Genomic DNA, 23874 nt, shown 5'->3' with positions numbered 1-23874 from the left:
TAGAAATATTCGACGGTAAAAGCAATTCACCATATCGTCTTCTCAATGATCGGGGTTGAGTTAACTGATTCAGGATTTCCACCGAATGTTTTTGACGCATTTTCTACCTTGGAACGTAAGTAAACAACAGCCACATTGACAATAACTAACATGTGTCCGTCCTGAAGCGTAGCAGCCTGTTAAATTGCGTAACCTATTTTTCTTAAGTTACTACAACAGTTCAATTTATTTAGACTTTCAATAAACTGTCACATAGTTAATATAGTACTCACTGCGATAATAGTCATGTATGTATGATATTTATCGTATCACGTGTCTATTATAGAGGATGGTCAGGAGCAATCTGATAACCCGTGTAAGGGTGTTGCACAGTAGGCTGCGCTGAGAAATAATCGTTAAGACAAAAATTTTGATACATTGCGTCGTTTTCAAATAAATTAGCACTGAAGGTAGCCAATCAGACTGTTGCACACGGAAATTCAAGCGGCCCGTCAGATACAATTAGTGTCAGTTTGCTTTCATACTGTAGATGATAGCACATGAGGCTGCTCAGCCTTTGGCTTGGATTCGGTCTTTACTAACGTCTTTAAATTTTCTTTACTTATTAAAATAATTAAGTAATTTCTAAAATAAATCCATTTCTCTTATTTGGCGCCCTCGACAATAGCTTTCTGTGGTTCCGTTCTGATTCTTTTACTCCACCATGGGTATCTCTTAAAATGGAAACTTCTTTTATTGGACTTCGAAAACATTTAGTCACCGAAGAAATGGTTCGTACTAGACTATTTATGTGCTTTTAAGAACAAGGAGCCTTACACCGTGTCAAGATGAATTATAGTTGAGGATGAATTTTAAGATAAAATGAAACAAATATTAAGTAATATCACTATGTGGGTTAACATTAAATTTAGAATGAGACGTACATTAAGCAAAATGACGGTGTGCCGTATAAATCAGCAGTAATCACAGAAAAGCGTCCGTTTTGGCTTGCTTCTAAAACAAGAAGGTACCGTCCCCCTCACAAAAACAACTGAGGGACGTACTTTTACATTTGTTTCTGCGTTTGTATCCAACAGTCGATACAACCTTCTATAGTACTTAACTTTCAAATTTGGAAATTTGTGGTAAGGAGTTACGGGACCAAACTGCTAAGGTCATCGGTCCCTAAGCTTACACACTACTTAATCTAACGTAAACCAGCTTAGCTAAAGACGACAAACACATCCATGCCCGAGGGAGGCCTCGAACCTCCAACGGAAGGAGCCACGCGGACCGTGACAAGGGGCCTAAGACCGCGTGGCGACACCGCGAGGCACTTAACTTTCAGTTAGTAATTTATTTGTTTATTATATCTCAAATATTTTGTTCGTAAAAACCTCTCTTCCCGCAGATGTACCTTTAAACCTCCCATGCAAAAATTTTGTATCGCTCTCTTCTTCTGTTTTAAGATACCAAACGGACACTTTGGCGACACCGTCTGTGGTGGGTTTCTTGAATTTGCGCGCGAAACCACCTGATTGGCTAACTTCAGTCCAAATAAACTCTAAAACAGCGCAACGTACCGAACCTTTTGATTAACAATTACTTCTCAGCCCTGCAACACCCTTACAAGCTCTTCAGACTACTTCTGACTACTCTGTATATATACAGGGTGGTCCATTTAAACGCTTCGGGGCAAATATATCTGGAGCAACATGAGGATCAAGAAAGTGAATTCAATGAAACACTCTAAAACGTAAGCATTTACTATTTTCAACGCAAACGTAAGTTTTTTTTTAAGTCAACGCCCCATATTATTTCTTACGTAATCAATAATATGAAAAATGACAAGAAGAATAGCGTAGATTGCACCACATTACGTCAATCGAATCCCGAGAAATTGCAAAGTGACTTTGACGCATAAAATAAATGAAACACGTCGCTACTGTACATTACGAGTTGCAGGTGTGAACCCCACATTGCTCGTAATTGCGAAGTGACTGACGTACTACGATGCAACAAACGCTGTATCTATTACACTGTTATTAAGTGGACTGGAAAGAATACAGATGTCCAGTCACACAACTACGTACAAAACAAATACGCACAACTATCGTTTACGCCTCTGTTAGGTGCTCGGTCAGCCAGTAATTATATTTACCCTGGCCGACGGTGTTCGGTTTTCGATGTCCTTATGTCCAGCCTAGTTTTGTAGTGAAGATCAATGAAGTACAAACGAGCAAACCCTTTCCTTATTTTTCACTACCGTTTGTTGCATCGTAGTGCGTCAACCGTATTGCGATTATGAGCAACATAGGGTTCACACTTGCATCCCATGATGTACGAGTGTTGGAACTTCAATAGTGGCAACTATTTATTCGCAACCGATACGAAAGAGTTACCTGTTTGCACCTGTTACTGTCCTTCAGAGTAGTCACCAGCGTTGTGTAGAACCTGTTTCCAGCGATGTTGAACGCGTAGTATACCGTTAGCAGAGCCTGTTGTGTTGATGGTGCAAATGGAGCGGTCTACTGCCTGTCGAATCTCTGGAACAGTTCTGAAGCGAATACCACGAAGTGGTTCCTTCATCTTCGGAATAAAATCGAAGTCACAAGGACTTAAGTCCGGGGAGTATGGTGGATGGTACAGTATTTCCCAGTCCCATCGACCGAACAGAGCAGCCACAGCTTGCGCTGTATGCGCCCGCTCATTGTCGTGCAAAATGATGGGTGGGTTGCGCAGAAAGTGTCGCCGCTTCTTTCGCAAAGATGGTCGCAGGTGATGCTCCAAAAACGAACAGTAATATGACTTAAGTCCTTGTGACTTTGATTTGATTCCAAAGATGAAGGAACCACTTCGTGGCATTCGCTTCAGGAACTGTTCCAGAGACCGAGCGAGGTGGCGCAGTGGTTAGACACTGGACTCGCATTCAGGAGGACGACGGTTCAATCCCGCGGCCGGCCATCCTGATTTAGGCTTTGCGTGATTTCCCTAAATCGCTCCGGGCAAATGCTGGGATGGTTCCTTTCAAAGGGCACGGCCGACTTCCTTCCCCGTCCTTCCCTAATCCGATGAGACCGATGACCTTGCTGTCTGATCTCCTTCCCCAAAAACAACCAACCAACTGTTCCAGAGATTCGACAGGCAGTAAACCGCTCCATTCGCACCATCAACAGAACGTGCTCTGTTAACGGTGTATTACGCCTTCCACATCGCTGGCAACTGGTTCTACACGACGCTGGTGACTACTTTGAAGGTCAGTAACAGGTCAAACATGTAACTCTTTTGCATAGGTTGTGAATAAATAGTTGCCACTATTTAAGTTCCAACCCTCGTACAGTACCGACCAGTTTCGTTTATTTCAAGCGTCAACTTCACTTTCCAATTGATGTATTGTGATGCAACCAACGCCATTCTTTTTGTGATTTTTCATATGTTTGGTTGCGTAAGAAATAATACTGGGTATGCATTAAAAAACCATTAGTGTGTTGAATGTATTTGCCAACATTTTAGAATGTCTCATATTTCTTACTTTTACGAGTCCGTGCCTTAGATTCATACCCGAGAACGTCGTTTTTCAATATCAGTAGTTGTTCCAGAGGTATTTACGATGAAACTTGTAAATTATTACAAGATATCACAGAATCTATTTCCATAATATCTGACCATGCATGTTCCTTATAACTTTCGTCTTGCATAAACTTTAACAGAACGTCTATTTGCATAATATTTTTATGATGAACTGGCTTTTTTTAAATTTTTTATAGTAGTCACAGTTAGTCGTCATTCAGTGCACATTGCATTTACTTTGACATCTATGCCCTGCAAATTTTCGGTCACAACTTGTATGTAAATAACAGTTCACGCCTTGTAAATTGTTACCTTTATATAGCCCGCATCTCGTGGTCGTGCGGTAGCGTTCTCGCTTCCCACGCCCGGGTTCCCGGGTTCGATTCCCGGCGGGGTCAGGGATTTTCTCTGCCTCGTGATGGCTGGGTGTTGTGTGATGTCCTTAGGTTAGTTAGGTTTAAGTAGTTCTAAGTTCTAGGGGACTGATGACCATAGATGTTAAGTCCCATAGTGCTCAGAGCCATTTGAACCATTTGTTACCTTTATATATAAAAATCCGCATCGCCGAAATACTTAGGGGTGACTGGTGTGTGTGCGTGTGTGCGTGTGTGCGTGTGTGCGTGTGTGTGTGTGTGAGTGAGTGTGAGTGTGAGTGTGTGTGCGGGCTTTCAGCAAAATCGGCGTTTCCAAATTTCCAGTAGCACGGTGTAGCCGCGCGGTTTTAGGCGGCTTGTCATTGTCCGAGCGGCTTCCCCCGTCGGTGGTTAGAGTCCTCCATCGGGCATTGGTGTATGTGTGTGTCGTCCTTAGCGTAAGTTAGTTTAAGCTAGGTTAGGTAGTGCGTAAGCTTAGGGACCGATGACCTTAGCAGTTTGTTCCCAGACCTTACCACAAATTTCCAAATTTCCAAAGTCCAGAAATTGTTAAAACTTGCCTGTCGGCCGGTGAAATTTGCGCTTCTTGGATAGCAGTCAATAGTACAATAAAAGAACTTAAGATTTTCTATGTAACACAGAACTAGCCCAGTTATTATTTTTCGAAGATACTTACGTTGTTGTAATTCATTTTTAAGTGAACTTACAGTAAAATACTTCTTTTTCTGACATCATTTCCTACTATAGGGAACCGCCAACTCAAGGTCTTTTCGGTAATATCAGTGGACATCGAATGTAGATTACAGCATAGCTTCAAAAGTCAACAGCTGACTGTGAATGAACCTGTCTGCTCTAAACCGATATCGGGGCTAATCATCACTAATAACCAGCATTATTTGGAAGTTGCTGGTTGCTGGCGTTACTTGATTGTAAGAGTTAACTCGTAAACAATGTAGATTTTCTGGGCGATTTGTTACTACAAGTATCACAGAATCACGTGACTGTGGCGTCGCTGTCGCCACAGACTCACGTTTCTTTCTTGTCGGTATTTATACGTTTTTTGTAACAGTTTCATGTTGTGCCGTATGTGCGTGCTGACAGCTGGCGAGATAGCTTGCACGAGAGTGTCAAACATTTTTGCGGAATAAAGCCGAATGCAGACACAGAGAGGGAAGTCAAATGGTGGGCTAATGGAGACGTATAGTCGGTCTGCGGCACGTGTTCGCGCTTGTTGCTTTTTGGCAGCGGTGCGAATATTGACGCTGGTGGTGGCAGCGGTGTGCAGGGGAGGGGCGAATGCAGACGCGACCGTGATTTACTACCGAAACGCACAGCGCCGAGCTGGCGGGGATTTTGTCTGCACGTGCGATCAAAATATACCGCGTGTTGCTCCGCAACACGGAATTTGGCCTCCAGCTGTTAACAGGCTGGTAGGGCATGAGCTGCCACTTAAACATAAAATTAATTATGATTTTTATTGATCGGGATCGCAATATAATGTAACAACAACTAGATGACAACCGGTTTTGGTTGAGTAATGTTGTTGTTGATGCAGCTCTCCATGCTACTCTATCCTGTGCAAGCTTCTTCATCTCCCAGTACCTACTGCAACCTACATTCTTCTGAATCTGCTTAGTATATTCGTCTCTTGGCTCCCTCTACGATTTTTACCCTCCACACTGCCCTCCAATACTAAACTGGTGATCCCTTGATGCCTCAGAACATGTCCTACCAACCGGACCCTTCTTCTTATCAAGTTGTGCCACTAACTTCTCCCCAATTCTAATCAATACCTCCTCATTAGTTATGTGATCTACCCATCTAATCTTCAGCATTCTTCTGTAGCACCACATTTCGAAAGCTTCTGTTCTCTTCTTGTCCTAAAAATTTATCGTCCATGTTTCACTTCCATACATTGCTACACTCCATACAAATACTTTCAGAAACGACTTCCTGACACTTAAACCTATACTCGATGTTAACAAGTTTCTCTTCTTCAAAAACGCTTTCCTTGCCATTGCCATCCTATATTTTATATCTTCTCTACTTCGACCATCATAAGTTCTTTTGCTTCCCAAAAAGCAAAACTAATTTACTACTTTAAGCGCATCATTTCCTAATCTAATTCCTTCAGCATCACCCGTCTTAATTTGACTACATTCCATTACCCTCGTTTTCCTTTTGTTGATGTTCATCTCAAATCCTCCTTTGAAGACATTGTCCATTCCGTTCAACTACTCTTCCAAGTCCTTTGCTGTCTCTGACAATGACAATGTCATCGGCGATCCTCAAAGTTTTTATTTCTTCTCCATGGATTTTCTACATCTACATCTACATTTATACTCCGCAAGCCACCCAACGGTGTTTGGCGGAGGGCTCTTTACGTGCCACTACCATTACCTCCCTTTTCTGTTCCAGTCGCGTATGGTTCGCGGGAAGAATGACTGTCTGAAAGCCTCCGTACGCGCTCGAATCTCTCTAATTTTACATTCGTGATCTCCTCGGGAGGTATAAGTAGGGGGAAGCAATATATTCGATACCTCATCGAGAAACGCTCCCTCTCGAAACCTGACGAGCAAGCTACACCGCGATGCAGAGCGCCCCTCTTGCAGAGTCTGCCACTTGAGTTTATTAAACATCTCCGTAACGCTATCACGGTTACCAAATAACCCTGTGACGAAACGCGCCGCTCTTCTTTGGATCTTCTCTATCTCCTCCGTCAGACCGATCTGGTACGGATCCCACACTGATGAGCAATACTCAAGTATAGGTCGAACGAGTGTTTTGTAAGCCACCTCTTTTGTTGATGGACTACATTTTCTAAGCACTCTCCCAATGAATCTCAACCTGGTACCCGCCTTACCAACAATTAATTTTACACTCCTGGAAATGGAAAAAATAACACATTGACACCGGTGTGTCAGACCCACCATACTTGCTCTGGACACTGCGAGAGGGCTGTACAAGCAATGATCACACGCACGGCACAGCGGACACACCAGGAACCGCGGTGTTGGCCGTCGAATGGCGCTAGCTGCGCAGCATTTGTGCGCCGCCGCCGTCAGTGTCAGCCAGTTTGCCGTGGCTTACGGAGCTCCATCGCAGTCTTTAACACTGGTAGCATGCCGCGACAGCGTGGACGTGAACCGTATGTGCAGTTGACGGACTTTGAGCGAGGGCGTATAGTGGGCATGCGGGAGGCCGGGTGGACGTACCGCCGAATTGCTCAACACGTGGGGCGTGAGGTCTCCACAGTACATCGATGTTGTCGCCAGTGGTCGGCGGAAGGTGCACGTGCCCGTCGACCTGGGACCGGACCGCAGCGACGCACGGATGCACGCCAAGACCGTAGGATCCTAAGCAGTGCCGTAGGGGACCGCACCGCCACTTCCCAGCAAATTAGGGACACTGTTGCACCTGGGGTATCGGCGAGGACCATTCGCAACCGTCTCCATGAAGCTGGGCTACGGTCCCGCACACCGTTAGGCCGTCTTCCGCTCACGCCCCAACATCGTGCAGCCCGCCTCCAGTGGTGTCGCGACAGGCGTCAATGGAGGGACGAATGGAGACGTGTCGTCTTCAGCGATGAGAGTCGCTTCTGCCTTGGTGCCAATGATGGTCGTATGCGTGTTTGGCGCCGTGCAGGTGAGCGCCACAATCAGGACTACATACGACCGAGGCACACAGGGCCAACACCCGGCATCATGGTGTGGGGAGCGATCTCCTACACTGGCCGTACACCACTGGTGATCGTCGAGGGGACACTGAATAGTGCACGGTACATCCAAACCGTCATCGAACCCATCGTTCTACCATTCCTAGACCGGCAAGGGAACTTGCTGTTCCAACAGGACAATGCACGTCCGCATGTATCCCGTGCCACCCAACGTGCTCTAGAAGGTGTAAGTCAACTACCCTGGCCAGCAAGATCTCCGGATCTGTCCCCCATTGAGCATGTTTGGGACTGGATGAAGCGTCGTCTCACGCGGTCTGCACGTCCAGCTCGAACGCTGGTCCAACTGAGGCGCCAGGTGGAAATGGCATGGCAAGCCGTTCCACAGGACTACATCCAGCATCTCTACGATCGTCTCCATGGGAGAATAGCAGCCTGCATTGCTGCGAAAGGTGGATATACACTGTACTAGTGCCGACATTGTGCATGCTCTGTTGCCTGTGTCTATGTGCCTGTGGTTCTGTCAGTGTGATCATGTGATGTATCTGACCCCAGGAATGTGTCAATAAAGTTTCCCCTTCCTGGGACAATGAATTCACGGTGTTCTTATTTCAATTTCCAGGAGTGTATATGATCATTCCACTTCAAATCGTTCCGCACGCATACTCCCAGATATCTTACAGAAGTAACTGCTATCAGTGTTTGTTCCGCTATCATATAATCATACAATAAAGGATCCTTCTTTCTATGTATTCGCAATACATTACATTTACCTATGGTAAGGGTCAGTTGCCACTCCCTGCACCAAGTGCCTATCCGCTGCAGATCTTTCTGCATTTCGCTACAATTTTCTAATGCTGCAACTTCTCTGTATACTAAGGCATCATCCGCGAAAAGCCGCATGGAACTTCCGACACTATCTACTAGGTCATTTATATATATTGTGAAAAGCAATGGTCCCATAACACTCCCCTGTGGCACGCCAGAGGTTACTGTAACGTCTGTAGACGTCTCCCCATAGATAACAACATGCTGTGTTCTGTTTGCTAAAAACTCTTCAATCCAGCCACACAGCTGGTCTGATATTTCGTTGGCTCTTACTTTGTTTATCAGGCGACAGTGCGGAACTGTATCGAACGCCTTCCGGAAGTCAAGGAAAATAGCATCTACCTGGGAGCCTGTATCTAATATTTTCTGGGTCTCATGAACAAATAAAGCGAGTTGGGTCTCACACGATCGCTGTTTCCGGAATCCATGTTGATTCCTACAGAGTAGATTCTGGGTTTCCAAAAACGACATGATACGCGAGCCAAAAACATGTTCTAAAATTCTACAACAGATCGACGTCAGAGATATAGATCTATAGTTTTGCGCATCTGCTCGACGACCCTTCTTGAAGACTGGGACTACCTGTGCTCTTTTCCAATCATTTGGAACCTTCTGTTGCTCTAGAGACTTGCGGTACATGGCTGTTAGAAGGGGGGCAATTTCTTTCACGTACTCTGTGTAGAATCGAATTGATATCCCGCCTAATACAAGAAAACTTAAAGTCAACAGAACAATGCAGAACCTCAAGCATCAAAAACATTATGAAAATTGGCATGGTAACAGAAAAAACGCACTTGAAAATTGGAATCATATCCGGAAACGCGTCGTTTAAAATGTAAAAAAAAAAAAAGAAAATAATGACCGCTAGCAGAAACGTTATTTGGAAACAAACATATTATATATCACGTAGTTGTTATTATTTTTTATTGCGATCAAGACCAATAAAATTTTATAATAAATAATACAGATCGTTGTGTCTTCCTTACCTGACAATGTCGGGTCGTACAAACGGAAAACTGTTTTTAAGCGCTTCTGTGTTGTGACGTAGTTTAATAGCGGTCTCGTGAAATTGTAAAGTTTTATTTTTGGATTAAGACGTGTCTATGCTGTTGACGTTAATTCTTCCCAAATAATCACATGCAGTCTTCCACAGTAAGCAACTTCATTACTTTTATTGCGACACAGTCATACGCTCACGCATTATCATGTTTCTGGAAAATGAAAATCTTTACCCAAAAAAAAAAAAAGTAGATTCCGCGAAAAGAATCTTACGGAACACAGCTGTTTAGGGTTGATAAAAATATGGAGAAATGCATGTTCGAACATAAATGCGGTTCCTAGCCAAGCCTGCAGGTTGTTATGTTGCACTTGACCAGGAACGGCACGAATGTGCAACGCCCTCAGTACCTTGTGTATTTGGGTCATAATCAGTTCTGTGTAGTGAGTGCATTATGTCGGAGCTAAGAAACGTCAAACGTGTGACAATTGTTGGTGTTGGTAGGGTGGGTGCTTTCGTAATCAAACTAGCCGAAGTATTTGGGGTTTGAAGAAGCAGCGAATTGCATAGAGGAAAAGCGGCAAAAGGTCATCCAATATTTAACAATGTGGACGACAGTGAGTGTTGAGCGTCCTTGACAGTCTGTTATTGGACAACATTGTGACGAAAAATAAGAGGACTACAGCTGCAAATGTCACGACAGAACTCAATGCCGCACTCGTGAAGGGAGCTGCACAATCTGCGAATACACTACGTGATCAAAAGTATCCGGACACCCCCCAACAACTTACGTTTTTCATATTATGTCCATTGTGCTGCCACCTACTGCCAGGTACTCCATATCAGCGACCTCAGTAGTCAGTAGACATCGTGAGAGAGCAGAATGGGATGCTCCGCGGAACCCACGGACCTCAAACGTGGTCAGGTGATTGAGTGTGACTTGTGTCATACGTGTGTACGCCAGTTTTCCACACTCCTAAACATTCCCAGGTCCACAGTTTGCGATGCGATAGTGGTGAAAAAGTGAAGGGACATCGACAGCACAAAAGCGTACAGTCCGATCTCGTATGTTGTCTGACAGAGACCGCCGACACTTGAAGATGGCCGCAATGTGTCATAGGCAGGCATCTATCCATACCATCACACAGGAATTCCGAACTGCATGGGGATCCACTGCAAGTACTATGACAATTAGGTAGGGTTGCGAAAACTTGGATTTGACGATCGAGCGGCTGCTCATAAACCACACATCACGCCGGTAAATGCCAAATGACGCCTCGCTTGGTGTAAAGAGCGAAAACAGTGGACGATTGAATAGTGGAAAAACGTTGTGTGACGAATCACGATACTCTATGTGGCGATCCAGGGGCAGGGTATGGATATGGCGAATGCATCGTGAACGTCATCTGCCAGCGTGTGTAGAGCCTACAATAAAATTCGGAGGCGGTGGTGCTATGGTGTAGTCGTGTTTTTCATAATGGGGGTTTGCACCCCTTGTTGTTTTGCGTGGCACTATCACAGCAAAGGCCTAGATTGATGTTTTAAGCACCTCCTTGTTTACCACTGTTGGATGATCTATTCGGGGATGGCGATTGCGTCTTTCAACAGGATCGAGCACCTGTTCGTAATGCACGGCAAGTGGCGAAGTCGTTATACGACAATAACATCCCTGTAATGGACTGGCCTGCACAGAGTCCTGACCTGAATCCTACAGAACACCTTTGGGATGTTTTGGAACGCCGACTTCGTGCCAGGCCTCACCGACCGACATCGATACCTCTCCTCAGTGCAGCACTCCGTGAAGAATAGCCTACCACTCCCCAAGAAACCTTACAGCACCTGATTGAACATATGCCTGCGAGAGTGGATGCTGTAATCAAGGCTAAGGGTGGGCCAACACCGTATTGAATTCAAGCATTACCGGTGGAGGGCGCCACGAACTTGTAAGTCATTTTCAGGAAAGTGTCCGGATACTTTTGGTCACATAGTGTAGGTACATGGGTTGGAATTCCAAAATCACTCATCATTAATAGAGATGTTCATAACAAAAATATTTGTTGTCGGAGCCATAAAACCTGTACTACGGAGTGATGAAAACAAGCCGTTTGGTCGTACGAGTGTTGTTTGTTGTGTAAACTATCACAAAAAATGGTTCAAATGGCTCTGAGCGCTATGGGACTCAACATCTTAGGTCATAAGTCCCCTAGAACTTAGAACTACTTAAACCTAACTAACCTAAGGACATCACACACACCTATGCCCGAGGCAGGATTCGAACCAGCGACCGTAGCAGCCCGCGGTTCCGGACTGCAGCGCCAGAACCGCACGGCCACTTCGGCCGGCAAACTATCACACTCAGAGGGAATAATAAGGTATGACGACAACCATCTACCACAATAGAGGAAAACGTTTTTCACTACTATGGTAGCTCGCCTGTGTAAGCTTCCACTAGATGAAACGGAAACAGTACGAGAGTGAGCCGGCCGGTGTGGTCGAGCGGTTCTAGGCGCTATAGTCTGAAACAGCGAGACCGCTATGGTCGCAGGTTCGAATCCTGCCTCGGGCATGGATGTGTGTGACGTCCTTAGGTTAGTTAGGTTTAAGTAGTTCTAAGTTATAGGGGAGTGATGACCTCAGAAGTTTAGTGCTTAGAGCCATTTGAACCAAGTACGAGAGGCATGCATTTTTAAAGACGTTGCAACAGTCAATGCTTCTAACAGAAGCCTAGTTACGCAAATTCTCAAGATATACAAAAAACACGCAAGAAAGAAGAGGGTTTATTACATGAAATGTTATGTCGGTATTACCGAAAAATTAGTATACGCTTACCCTAAACAGTGCAAAATAGCATTTCGAACTGCAGGTCAGTTACAGTTTAAACTGAACATATAACTAAACATGAAACTGTAAAAAGTGAAAAAATTATTATGTGAGCTGATGTGTGTAGATTACACTGCGTAGGATGTGCTCATTTTCCTACAGGCCAAACTGGTCGGTATTTTGTTACTAGATACAAGGAACCACAACACTGCTTTTGGTCATCATTTGCGGAGCACAATACATACAAGTGGGCACCTAAAGGAGTAAAGTTAGACATATTAGAAGAATGGAAAATATAGTATAAAAGGACGTTTAAGGACCGGAAAAAGGTATGAATGAACAGTCCGAATTTAAATACAATAACATTTTTTACTCTTTTTAAAAGTGATTCATGATTGATGACTCATGATTCAGTAAAATAGTTATGAGATACATAATTTTAAAACAGCTCGATAATATTTGAGACCCTTACCAGTACACCGTCTCCGTCTTTTGTTGCAACATTATGGTCCCTGAGTGACAGTGCGTATGGGCACACAATAAAGAACTTAAGTCGCCTGTCAAAATTTTATATCTATAACAACTAGAGACGGCTATCGAATTTTGAATTTATCAATACTACAGTAATGGTAGTTGCGGCTAGACACACGGCGCAGTCCATTTCTGAAATTGTTAGGAAATTCAACATTTCGAGGTCCAAGTGTCAGGAAAGTGCTGAGAATACCAGATTTCAGACATTACCTCTAACCACGGACAACGCTGTGGCCGACGGCCTTTACTTAACGACCGAGAGCAGCGGTGTTTGCGTGGAGTTGTCAGTGCTAACAGACATGTGAAATAATTGCAGAAATCAATGTGGGATGTATGACAAATGTATCCGTTAGGAGAGTACACTGAAATGTGGGGTCAAAGGGCTATGGCAGATGACGACCGACGCGAGTGCCTTGTTAACAAGACGACATGGAACGCAGCGCCTCTCGTGGGCTCCTGACCATATCGGTTGGACTGTAGACAACTGGAAAACTGTGGCCTGGTCAGATGAGTCCAGATTTGAGTTGGTGAGAGCTAATGGCAGGATTAGAGTCTGCCGCAAACCCCACGAAGCCATGGAACCAAATTGTCAGCAAGGCACTGTGCAAGCTGGTAGAGATTCCATAATGGTATGGGATGTGTTTACGTGGAGAAGACCCGGTCCTCTAGATCTTCGGCTACTTGGACACCATTTGCAACTGCTCGTGGACATCATGTTTCCGAACAGCACTGGAATTTTTATGAATGACAACACGCCATTTCACCGGGCCCAAATTGTTCGCAATTTGTCTGCAAAACATTCTGGACACTGAGTAGTTTGGCCGCCCGGATCTCCCGACATGAATCCCATGTAAGATTTGTAGGTTATATTCGAGAGGTCAGTTCGTACACAAAATGCTGCACATAAAACGCTTTCACAGTAATGGACGGCTATAGAGGCAACATGGTACAGGGTGCAGCAGCGTACATAGTAGGATATTAAAAACACACCATCAGGCAGTAACCGTAATTTATTTATTACCTCTTATGTGAATTAATAGTTAAAGGTATGCCACTTGCCAATGTTTAAGTCGTTGTCCATTGTGTGGATTACTTTCTGAATATGACTCGTGTCAAATGATGCCACCTCTGCACAACACATTCACCTAGGCGCCGTTGGAAGCTTTCCGTAACTCGGCGTAACGTATTCCCTGGGACATGGCCGACGGCAGTTCTGCTGCGATCCTTCAACTCAGGAATGGTTCAAATGGCTCTGAGCACTATGGGACGTAACATCTATGGTCATCAGTCCCCTAGAACTTAGAACTACTTAAACCTAACTAACCTAAGGACATCACACAACACCCAGTCATCACGAGGCAGAGAAAATCCCTGACCCCGCCGGGAATCGAACCCGGAAACCCGGGCGCGGGAAGCGAGAACGCTACCGCGCGACCACGAGCTGCGGACATACGCCTCATTCTGACAACTGGCTACATGATGCATGCACAACGCCACAATACATGCCAGTGAGGGGTGATGAGGGTTGGGGGGGGGGGCGGCAGTATTATTCTACACGGGACGGTCACCTGGGGTCACTACGCGAGCTGTGTTTTAATTGAAGACACCATGAGAATTGTGGACTACGTAATTGTTATTCAGTCCCACCTGCAACCCTTCATGCTAGATGCCTTCCCTGACGCCAATAACATCTTCCAGCAGGATAACAACTGTCCCGTGCCACAAGGCGAAAGTCGTGCTATGGTGGTTTCAAGATCATGACAGCGAACTAATGTTGAGGGCTGGTCCACAAATTTCGCCTGATCTGAACGTTATGCATCTACTGGGTGCCACATTCGCGCCTACAGATCACCCACCCGAATTTACAGCAGTTGCGTGACCTATGGGTAGAAGTCTGGGGCCATATGCCCCCCGGAAATTATAGAATCACAAAAGACACAACTCATTACCGAGCCTAATACGGTGTACGGAAACAAATTTCAAACAGCTTCCAATCGTCTCGGAATGGATAAATACAGGTCCTGAATGGTTTTCAACGGAACATAATGGTGGTCTTCCCGCAAAGCACTGGGATGATCAGGTAACGATGATGGAGGTGGATAGCAATCAAGCACTCTTCACTCCAAAGTACACGAAAAAGGGACGATTATACTGCGTTGTGGTATATGAGGTGGCCAGAAAAATGGCAAAAACTCATAAAACCAGTCATCAGCAATTCCAGCTATGTCCTCTTAGAACGCATTATCACCACTGGGAAACAAGCATTGTACCACAGGGTGGATCTTATCGGTTGTAAGGTGGCAGAATAAATGAAGGTCAGATTCGCAACTTACATGAGAGCTTTGTACATCGCAATGGGAAGGTGAATATCACACCTATATTCGGCAGTAATGAGCAAATTTCCCAATTAGTATGTAATGCAAAAAGGGGTGACACTCAGCCGACGGCAATTTACACACGTTCCTAAAATGCATGTTTGAGCGAAAGGTGAAACAAACAGCGAGAGGGACGAGGGACATGGGCGGATACAAGGCCCTACTGCAGGTTGTACCACGGAGACCACTTAAAGGGGTGTCCCAGGCAGGAAGTCGAGACCGACCAGGTGACAGACAGGGACAGCGAGTATAATAGCCCATTTGAGGGAGGACAGAAAAAAAAGCTTTTAGGAAACTGTGTTTCGGAATTCCAAATGGATACGAAACAAGACCAGTGACGCATTTTCGATCACGTGTTCAGCGAGTGGTAGAGACGTCAGAGAGTCAATGTACGCATTGGGTGTCTGGAACGAACACGTCCGATTTGCGGAAACGCGCTAGGAAGGAGAAAAGAGCCAAAGTTTCGACGCAGTTTAACGGTATGGAGCTTGCGATTGGTAGAGAGAGTTTCCTCCAAATTAAGAAGAACGCTCCAACTGGTCGATAAAACCTGTGACGTGATTAACGAAAGAACCCAGGTGGGGAGGCAGATCGGCTATGAGCAAGACAAGACTGAAATTTTCGCTGACTCTTCTCTGAAATGGTGTCAAGTGCAGAACAGAGCGCATAACGCTCTGTACGATGCAGAGGAGTAATTCGTGTGAACATTGCGTTCGCAGCGGCTGATATCCAGCTAGAAATTAGCTGTAGCATTATTTAGCTCCAGCTGTGGAGAAACAAAACCTGCCAATTAGTTAACTGTTCTTACGAAAACTGAGAGGGCACTATAATATGCACACTATACACGTGTGTATCGCCACATTCTAAGACTACGGATGAGAACATGTTCTCTCGCATAACGAGAAACATAGGGAAAGCTTCTGGTAGAAAATTCAGCAAAGGTCTAAATAATTTTATAGGAATTTCAGCGGAAGAGAGCAGCCTAGCGGACGACAGCTCATCGCAGTTTAAGGTAAATACCGTGTGCAGAGGCGTAAACGTGTTGGTTCACCAGCTTGCATCCACTGTAAACTCGAGTGACCTACGGTAATCTTTTGCTCAATTTGTCACATAACTAACCATCCACTGTTAACCTGACTGTCATCCTAAAAATAGTACCGAACTTTGAACCGGAATCGGACGATTTTCATATTACTGACCAATATAATAACGTAAGTGTAAGAACAATTTTGTAAAGAAACTTCTAGTCAAGCTCTAATATTGACGTGTTTAGGATAATTTAACCTTATGAGAGTTAATATTTAATATTGTCGTGTTGCAAGATTATTTCGCTTTTTGATGTTGACGAGATGCGTTATCCTGACAACTGTTTTTGTTGCTGTCACATTGAAAACTGTGTAAAGGCGTGTATTTCAGTGCTAATATTGCGACATTAAACATGGCATTTCAACTTTCACAGTTGTCTTCAATCCTAGAATAAGTAAGCCACAAATAAGGCACCTTACACGGTCAAAATGGGCACATAACCCCTTATCATTACTGCGACCCTGCCGAGTGACAATGGGTCCAATGCAATACTCTCAACATATTTCAATCTTGCGTTATAAACTCGGCCAGAAGTTGAAAACACTGTGAAACGAGACTCATCCGACCAAATGACTTCCTTTCATAATTCCATAGTTCAAGTTCTGTGGTTTAGGTACCACGTGTTGTTGCTACGGGCATTTGCATCACTGATGAGTGGGTTTGGAATTCCAGCTTGCCCTGTAATGCCCTGCTTATGGAGCTCCTTTCGAGTTGTTTTGATACTGACTGTGTTCCCGAGCCGGCCGGGGTGGCCAAACGGTTCTAGGCGCTACAGTCTGGAAACGCGCGACCGCTACGACCGCAGGTTCGAATCCTGCCTCGGGCATGGATGTGTGTGGTGTCCTTAGGTTAGTTAGGTTTAAGTAGTTCTAAGTTCTAGGGGACTGATGACCTCAGAAGTAAAGTCCCATAGTGCTCAGAGCCATTTTTTGTGTTCCCGAGTGCGACATTCTGCAGTGAAGTTTGCAGCTGCTAGACAAGTGTGTGCCTAGCAAAATGTAGGGGAGGGAAACGATCCACCTTGGTACAACTAACATATTAGGAAGTAGCTGAGAAAGCAAAAAAATTTGCACAGTCATTTTAAACGTAGTCACTGTTCCACTGACAAACATAAATTATGTGAAATGAAAACAGCTATCAAAAGGTCAATGAGAGATTCTTTTAACGAATTTGAAAGCAATATCTGCAGATTATAAAAATAACCCCAAAAAATATTGGTCGTACGTAAAATCTATGAACGCTACAAATAATTCAATACCTTCTCTTGCTGAGGGTACTGGTAATGTAACTGATGATGATAAACAGAAGGCTGAAATTCTGAATCTACATTTCAAAAACTCGTTTGCGGTAGAGGACTGCAGCACCATTTCCCCTTTCAATTATCGAAATAACGCAAGGATGGCTGACGTGGTGTTTAGTGTATCTTGGATTGTGAAGCAGTTAATATCCTTAGACGCCAGAAAGGCATCTCGCACAGACGGTATCCCCGCAAGATTTTATGTTGGCTATGCTACAAATATAGCACCATTCTTATCCATCATCTATCAGAGAACATTGGAACAGCGCATAGTTACACGGGACTGGAAGAATGCCCAGGTCATAGCAGTCTATAAAAATGGTAGAAAATCGGATGCACGTAATTGCCGGTCAATTTCATTGACATCGATTTGTTATAGAATCATGGAACATACTTTATGTTCAGACACAATGACCTTTCTAGTTTCTGAGAAGCTCATCTGCAGAAACCACCACGGTTTTAGGAAACAGCGGTCATGCGAGACACAGCTGCACATCTTCGTGCATGATATTCAACAAGCTCTAGTTACCGGCTCCCAAGTTGATGCCAAATTCCTCAACTTTAGAAAGGCGTTCGACTCAGTTCCACACTGTCGATTGCTCCAAAAAGGGCGCACTTACGGCCTATCCGATGACATATGCGGTTTGATAGAAAGTTTTCTAACAGACAGAGGGCAGTATGTCGTCCTGAACGGGGTGACTTCAACAGAAACAAGCGTGAATTCAGGTCTGCCCCAAGGCAGTGTAATAGGTCCGCTGGTTTTTACGATTTACATAAACGATCTGGTTGATGGTATTGGCAGCGGCATTAGACAGTTTGTCGATGATGCTGTAATCTACAGGAAAGTAGTATCACACGAAAGTTGTGATGAACAAATCAATGAGGATTTGCAGAAAACAAATCCGTGGTGTAATGCCTGGCAGTTATCTCTCAACATTAGTAAGTCTAACCTACTGCATATAACAAGGCGAAAATCCGCATTAAGAGTACAAAATAAATGCCCAGTCTTTGGAAGCGGTAACATCCGTCAAGTATCTGGGTGTTACTGCTCGAAATAATCTCAAATGAGATGATCAGATTACAAAAGTAACTGACAAGGTGAACTCTAGGTTGCGGTTTATTGGTAGAATCCTGAAGCGACGCAGTCCTTCAACAAAGGAAATATGACTTTGGCGCGAACTGTGCCTTCCGCCACACACCGCTTGGTGGCTAGCAGACTATATATGTAGATGTAGATGCCATCCTCTTGTTTTTCGTCAGAATCCCCTTCAATGACCGTCAGTCACGATCTCAGTTCACAGTTTCGCCCGCTTTGTGACGTATCGGACGATGTTTCTCCGCTTTCCCCGTATGCGGTAGACGTCTTAGACACGGTGGCACTCGATACATCAAGCACTGCACCTACCTCGGTTACGTAAGCACCCACCATACCAGCACCCCTAATTTGCCCATGTCTCAATTCACGTCGCCTTAACGGAATGCACTCAGAACTACACAGTACACTGTTCTGGCCAGGACATTGCACAAGTACCGTTAGTGGTCAAATACAGCATCGCAAACTGTATACCCATTAATGTTAAAGACTGTATTTCTCAAATACAGAATGGCAATCTGTATACCCATTAATGTTAAAGATTGCGTTTCTCGTGGTATTGCCAAATTTTTATCCAAACCCTGTAGTTTGGAAGTATTTTTATGCAGTTCGGTTTCACCTTGCATACTTGATTCAGTCGTGTGCTGTACTTGTACCACAGAAATCAAGATTGTGGTGGTTGAAAAGAGACATTTGTAGGGAAGCAAAATACGAGTTGTGTTGTATTTATCACTAAACTCTGAAAGGGCACGCAGTTTTACCATCTAAACGAAAGAATACAGTTTAATGTTCTTTCGATTACAAGGTCATTAGATGTAAAGCACAAACTCGTACAGTATCAGGGTGGGTAGTGAAATGATTATCAAAGCTTAAGCGAAAGAGGAAATTTGCTGAAAATAGAGAAATGGACAGCCATACGAGAATCTGAATTCACCGCCTCCAAAAGGCTCTATTCGTTGCAAATAGCCGCCTCCGCTGACAGCCTGAGATTGAGTAAAATACGATATGGTCAGGCATATCAGCTTCTGCGCATTTTAGTATGCCGTGGTTAGCACACTGGACTTGCATTCGGGACGGTTCAATCCCGTCTCCGGCCATTCTGATTTAGGTTTTCGGTGATTTCCCTAAATCGCTTCAGGTAAATGCCGGGATGGTTCCTTTGAAAGGGCACGACCGATTTCCTTCCCCATCCTTCCCTCACCCGAGCTCGCGCTCCGTCTGTAATGACCTCGTTGTCGACGGGACGTTAAACACTAGTCTCCTCCTCCTCCTTTTAGTGTGTCACTGGATACTGAAGTTAAAAATTTCGTAGCTGAACGGTACAATAAGTAGCATGTACAATTTTGGTAAACATTTTTGGAATACAGTGATCAATAGATTATTATATTTTGACTAAAGTTCAGTCTTGATCACACCATTTATGTTTCAGTGACATAGGTAACCGGTTTCGGTTATTTTTACATAACTATCATCAGACCCATGGCTCCCTTAGGATGGTAGGCGCAGCCCTCCTCAGCTGCTGTATGTAAAAATAACCGAAACCGGTTACCTATGTCATTGAAACATAAATGGTGTGATCAAGACTGAACTTTAGTCAAAATATAAGTAGCATGTACATCCGTTCGTATTATAATCAGTTTTCCGTGAGCATTGGAAGCTCTAACGGGTGGAATACGCGATTATAGAAATTCACAAGACTTCTGCAGCAACTTTTTTTCCCCTTTGTCAAGGAAACGACTCTTTTCTTCCCGAGCTTCATTAACAGTATTTCGTCGACGAAAAATCTGGCACGCCTCTGTGCAGCGAAAATTTTGTGTGGCAGTTTCAGCACCCAGTCTGCCACATCGTCTCTCTCTCTCTCTCTCTCTCTCTCTCTCTCTCTCTAGCTATCTATCGCTCTCTCCCCGTCTCTATTACCTCTCCTCTACTCATTAACTCTCTTACTCAGTGCCTTTCACTTTCACTCAAACACTTTCTCACACTTATTTTTTCTCTGCCAGTCACGCCCTTTTTCTCTCTCTCACTCACTTTTTCCATCACTCACTGTCTTCCTCTTTGCCCCGCATTAACATTCATTCCCTATCTCTCTCTATCTTAAACTCTTCGTTCTTTCTTCTCTCTTCGTAGCACAGGAAACTTTTTTATTTCAGTCCGCTGCCTCAGTCAGCTGCTGCGCGTGCAGATTCGGACGGGCCCGAGAATTCTGCGACGAGTTATTCGCGCACAGCGGCTGCCCTGGGAGCTAACGATGTTAGCACGGGGCGTTGCCTAACGAAGCTGGCAACTTCTGCCGCGCTGGCGCCTCCGCAAAGACCTGCCTTGCCCTCTGAACTCCCGCTGCATTTCGGCCTCCCTCTAAATGCGCCGCTCTTTCCGCTTGAGAAAATAAGAGTACCGAGTCCACGTCGTACTTTGTAGCCCTGAACGTGGGGATAATGGAAAACTTGCACTGAAGAAATTCTAGGGAGTGGGAAGTCCACGTTACTTTTGAAAGGTATTCACGCAGTAAATGCAAATCAACTCAATTTTCTTTGTAAATGTCGAAAATCGTTTTCCTTGTGTCATATAGTTGTGCCATTGCCAAAGCTGCTGTAGTGTCCATGACATGTAACACATTACATGTAATAAATATTTCAGATCTTATATCCACTACGTGGTCCCACAGCACAGGCCTATATACGAGGTGAGTCAGCTAAGACAGGCCATCTCAAATATATCCAGAACGAATAAACCTATCGATGTACTGTTTTCAAAAAGATATAGCGGACAATATGGCGAATTTCCTGGCGTTTTCAAGTAATTTTCGTCGAATTACGACAGCGACTTCGTTTTCTTCTCTTGTCGCTAAGTCCTTTCTTCTCTATCATTTCATTTCAAAGAAGCTTCTAAAAGAACTTCAACGACACAACATCTATGACATTTGATCAAATAGTATCGAGGTAACAGAGCCGAAATCACTGTCCTACCGCCAGTAGTAGTAGTTTCACCGACGTCTGCCCTTTTGTACCAAATGTAAACAAACACGTGACTCAGGTACGGTTGTTGTGTTTTCCTGGGCGCTTGAGGCCCGTCAGTCTGTGTTCTGCTGTTGTAGCACACAGATAACATGCTCATAAGGCTATTGGTACATCCACAACATATGTGACAGTCGAAAAAGCGAACATCGCTTGTGGCAAATGTCGCCAAACTGTTAGAGTAGCGCTGCAGTTACATGATGAAGAGCATCCAGACACTACGAAGCACTCGCGATCTGTATTTGGAAAGATTATACACTACTGGCCATTAAAATTGCTACGCCACGAAGATGACGTGCTCCAGACGCGAAATTTATCCGGCAGGAAGAAGATGCTGTGATATGTAAATGATTAGCTTTTCAGAGCATTCACACAAGTTTGGCGCCGGTGGCGACACCTACAACGTGCTCACATCAGGAAAGTATCCAACCGATTTCTCATACACAAACAGGAGTTGACCGGCGTTGCCTGATGAAACGTTGTTGTGATGCCTCGTGTAAGGCGGAGAAATACGTACCATCACGTTTCCGACTTTGATAAAGGTCAGATTGTAGCCTATCGCGATAGCGGTTTATCGTATCGCGACATTGCTGTTCGCGTTGGTCGAGATCCAACGACTGTCAGCAGAATATGGAATCGGTGGGTTCAGGAGGGTAATATGGAAGGCCGTGCTGGATCCCAACGGCCTCGTCTCACTAGCAATCGAGATGACAGGCATCTTATCCGCATGGCTGTAACGGATGGTGCAGCCACGTCTCGATCCCTGAGTCAACAGATGGGGACGTTTGCAAGACAAGGTCCATCTGCACGAACAGTTCGACGACGTTTGCAGCAGCATGGACTATCAGCTCGGAGACCACGGCTGCGGTTACTCTTGACGCTGCATCACAGACGGGAGCGCCTGTCATGGTGTTCGCAACGACGAACCTGGGTGCACGAATGACAAAACGTCATTTTTTCGGATAAATTCAGGTTCTGTTTACAGCATCATGATGGTCGCATCCGTGTTTGGCGACATCGCGGTGAACGTACACTGGAAGCGTGTATTCGTCATCGCCATACTGGCGTATCACCCGGCGTCATGATATGGGGTGCCATTGGTTACACGTCTCGGTCACCTTTATTCGATACCTCTGAAACCTTACATTTCATCATGATAATGCACGACCGCATGTTGCAGGTCCTGTACGGGCCTTTCTGGATACAGAAAATGTTCGACTGCAGCCCTGGCCAGCACATTCTCTCACCAACTGAAAACGTCTGGTCAATGGTGGCCGAGCAACTGGCTCGTCACAATACGCCAGTCACTACTCTTGATGAACTGTGGTATCGTGTTGAAGCTGTATGGGCAGATGTACCTGTACTCGCCATCCAAGCTCTGTATCACTCAATGCCCAGGCCTATCAGGGCATTTATTACGGCCATAGGTGGTTGTTCTGGGTACTGATTTCTCAGGATTTATGCCCCCAAATTGCGTGAAAATGTATTCACATGTCAGTACTAGTATAGTATATTTGTCGAATGAATACCCGTTCATCATCTGCATTTCTTCTTGGTGTAACTATTTTAATGGCCAGTAGTGTAAATACCGTATATTAAAAAAACGAGTTTAATTTTATCCATATTTTGCAGCTTAAAACATTCAAAACATTGGAGGTATGAATTAAACAACTCCTTCAGTAACAACTTTTCCGTGTCACAAGTTGTGACTGAAGGCGTTGTTTAATTCATACCTAAAAAAACTACAACCTTGAAGTGTGGAATGTAAAAAAAAGGGAAGCAAGATAATAAGCGCAGCTAATCAAAGAATTGTATCTCTCATTTCTACAGCAGTTCCACAAACGCAGTGGAATCGTGGACATACGAGAGTGTTAAGCCAAAGAAGTATTCTGCGAACACTACATTCCATCGTAGCGTATCCTCTTCACTCTTCTACAAGTGGTACAGTTCTGAGAATTTCATCTACGAAAAGTGCAAAGTGATGCAGCACATCTATGCAAAATTGCATTTAAGAAAGAAGCATCATTTACAAGCCCTCTAAGTCAACCTTAGCGGTTCGCACTAATCGTCAGTTGAAAACCCACTCTATCTTGGGGTATCTAAGACCTGAACCATTTCTGGCTCCTAAGACATTCTGCTGCCACAGTTACTGGAAGACGTATCGCTGAACATAAGGCAATCAGTTCGTTGCCAACTTGACAGATGTCCCTCTCATTTCACACATGTAATGAGAGATC

Source organism: Schistocerca serialis, chromosome 12 (assembly GCF_023864345.2).
Source record: "Schistocerca serialis cubense isolate TAMUIC-IGC-003099 chromosome 12, iqSchSeri2.2, whole genome shotgun sequence".
In the NCBI taxonomy this organism is placed as follows: domain Eukaryota; kingdom Metazoa; phylum Arthropoda; class Insecta; order Orthoptera; family Acrididae; genus Schistocerca; species Schistocerca serialis.
The sequence above is the reverse complement of the archived record's forward strand: the minus strand, read 5'-3'. Positions refer to the sequence as shown.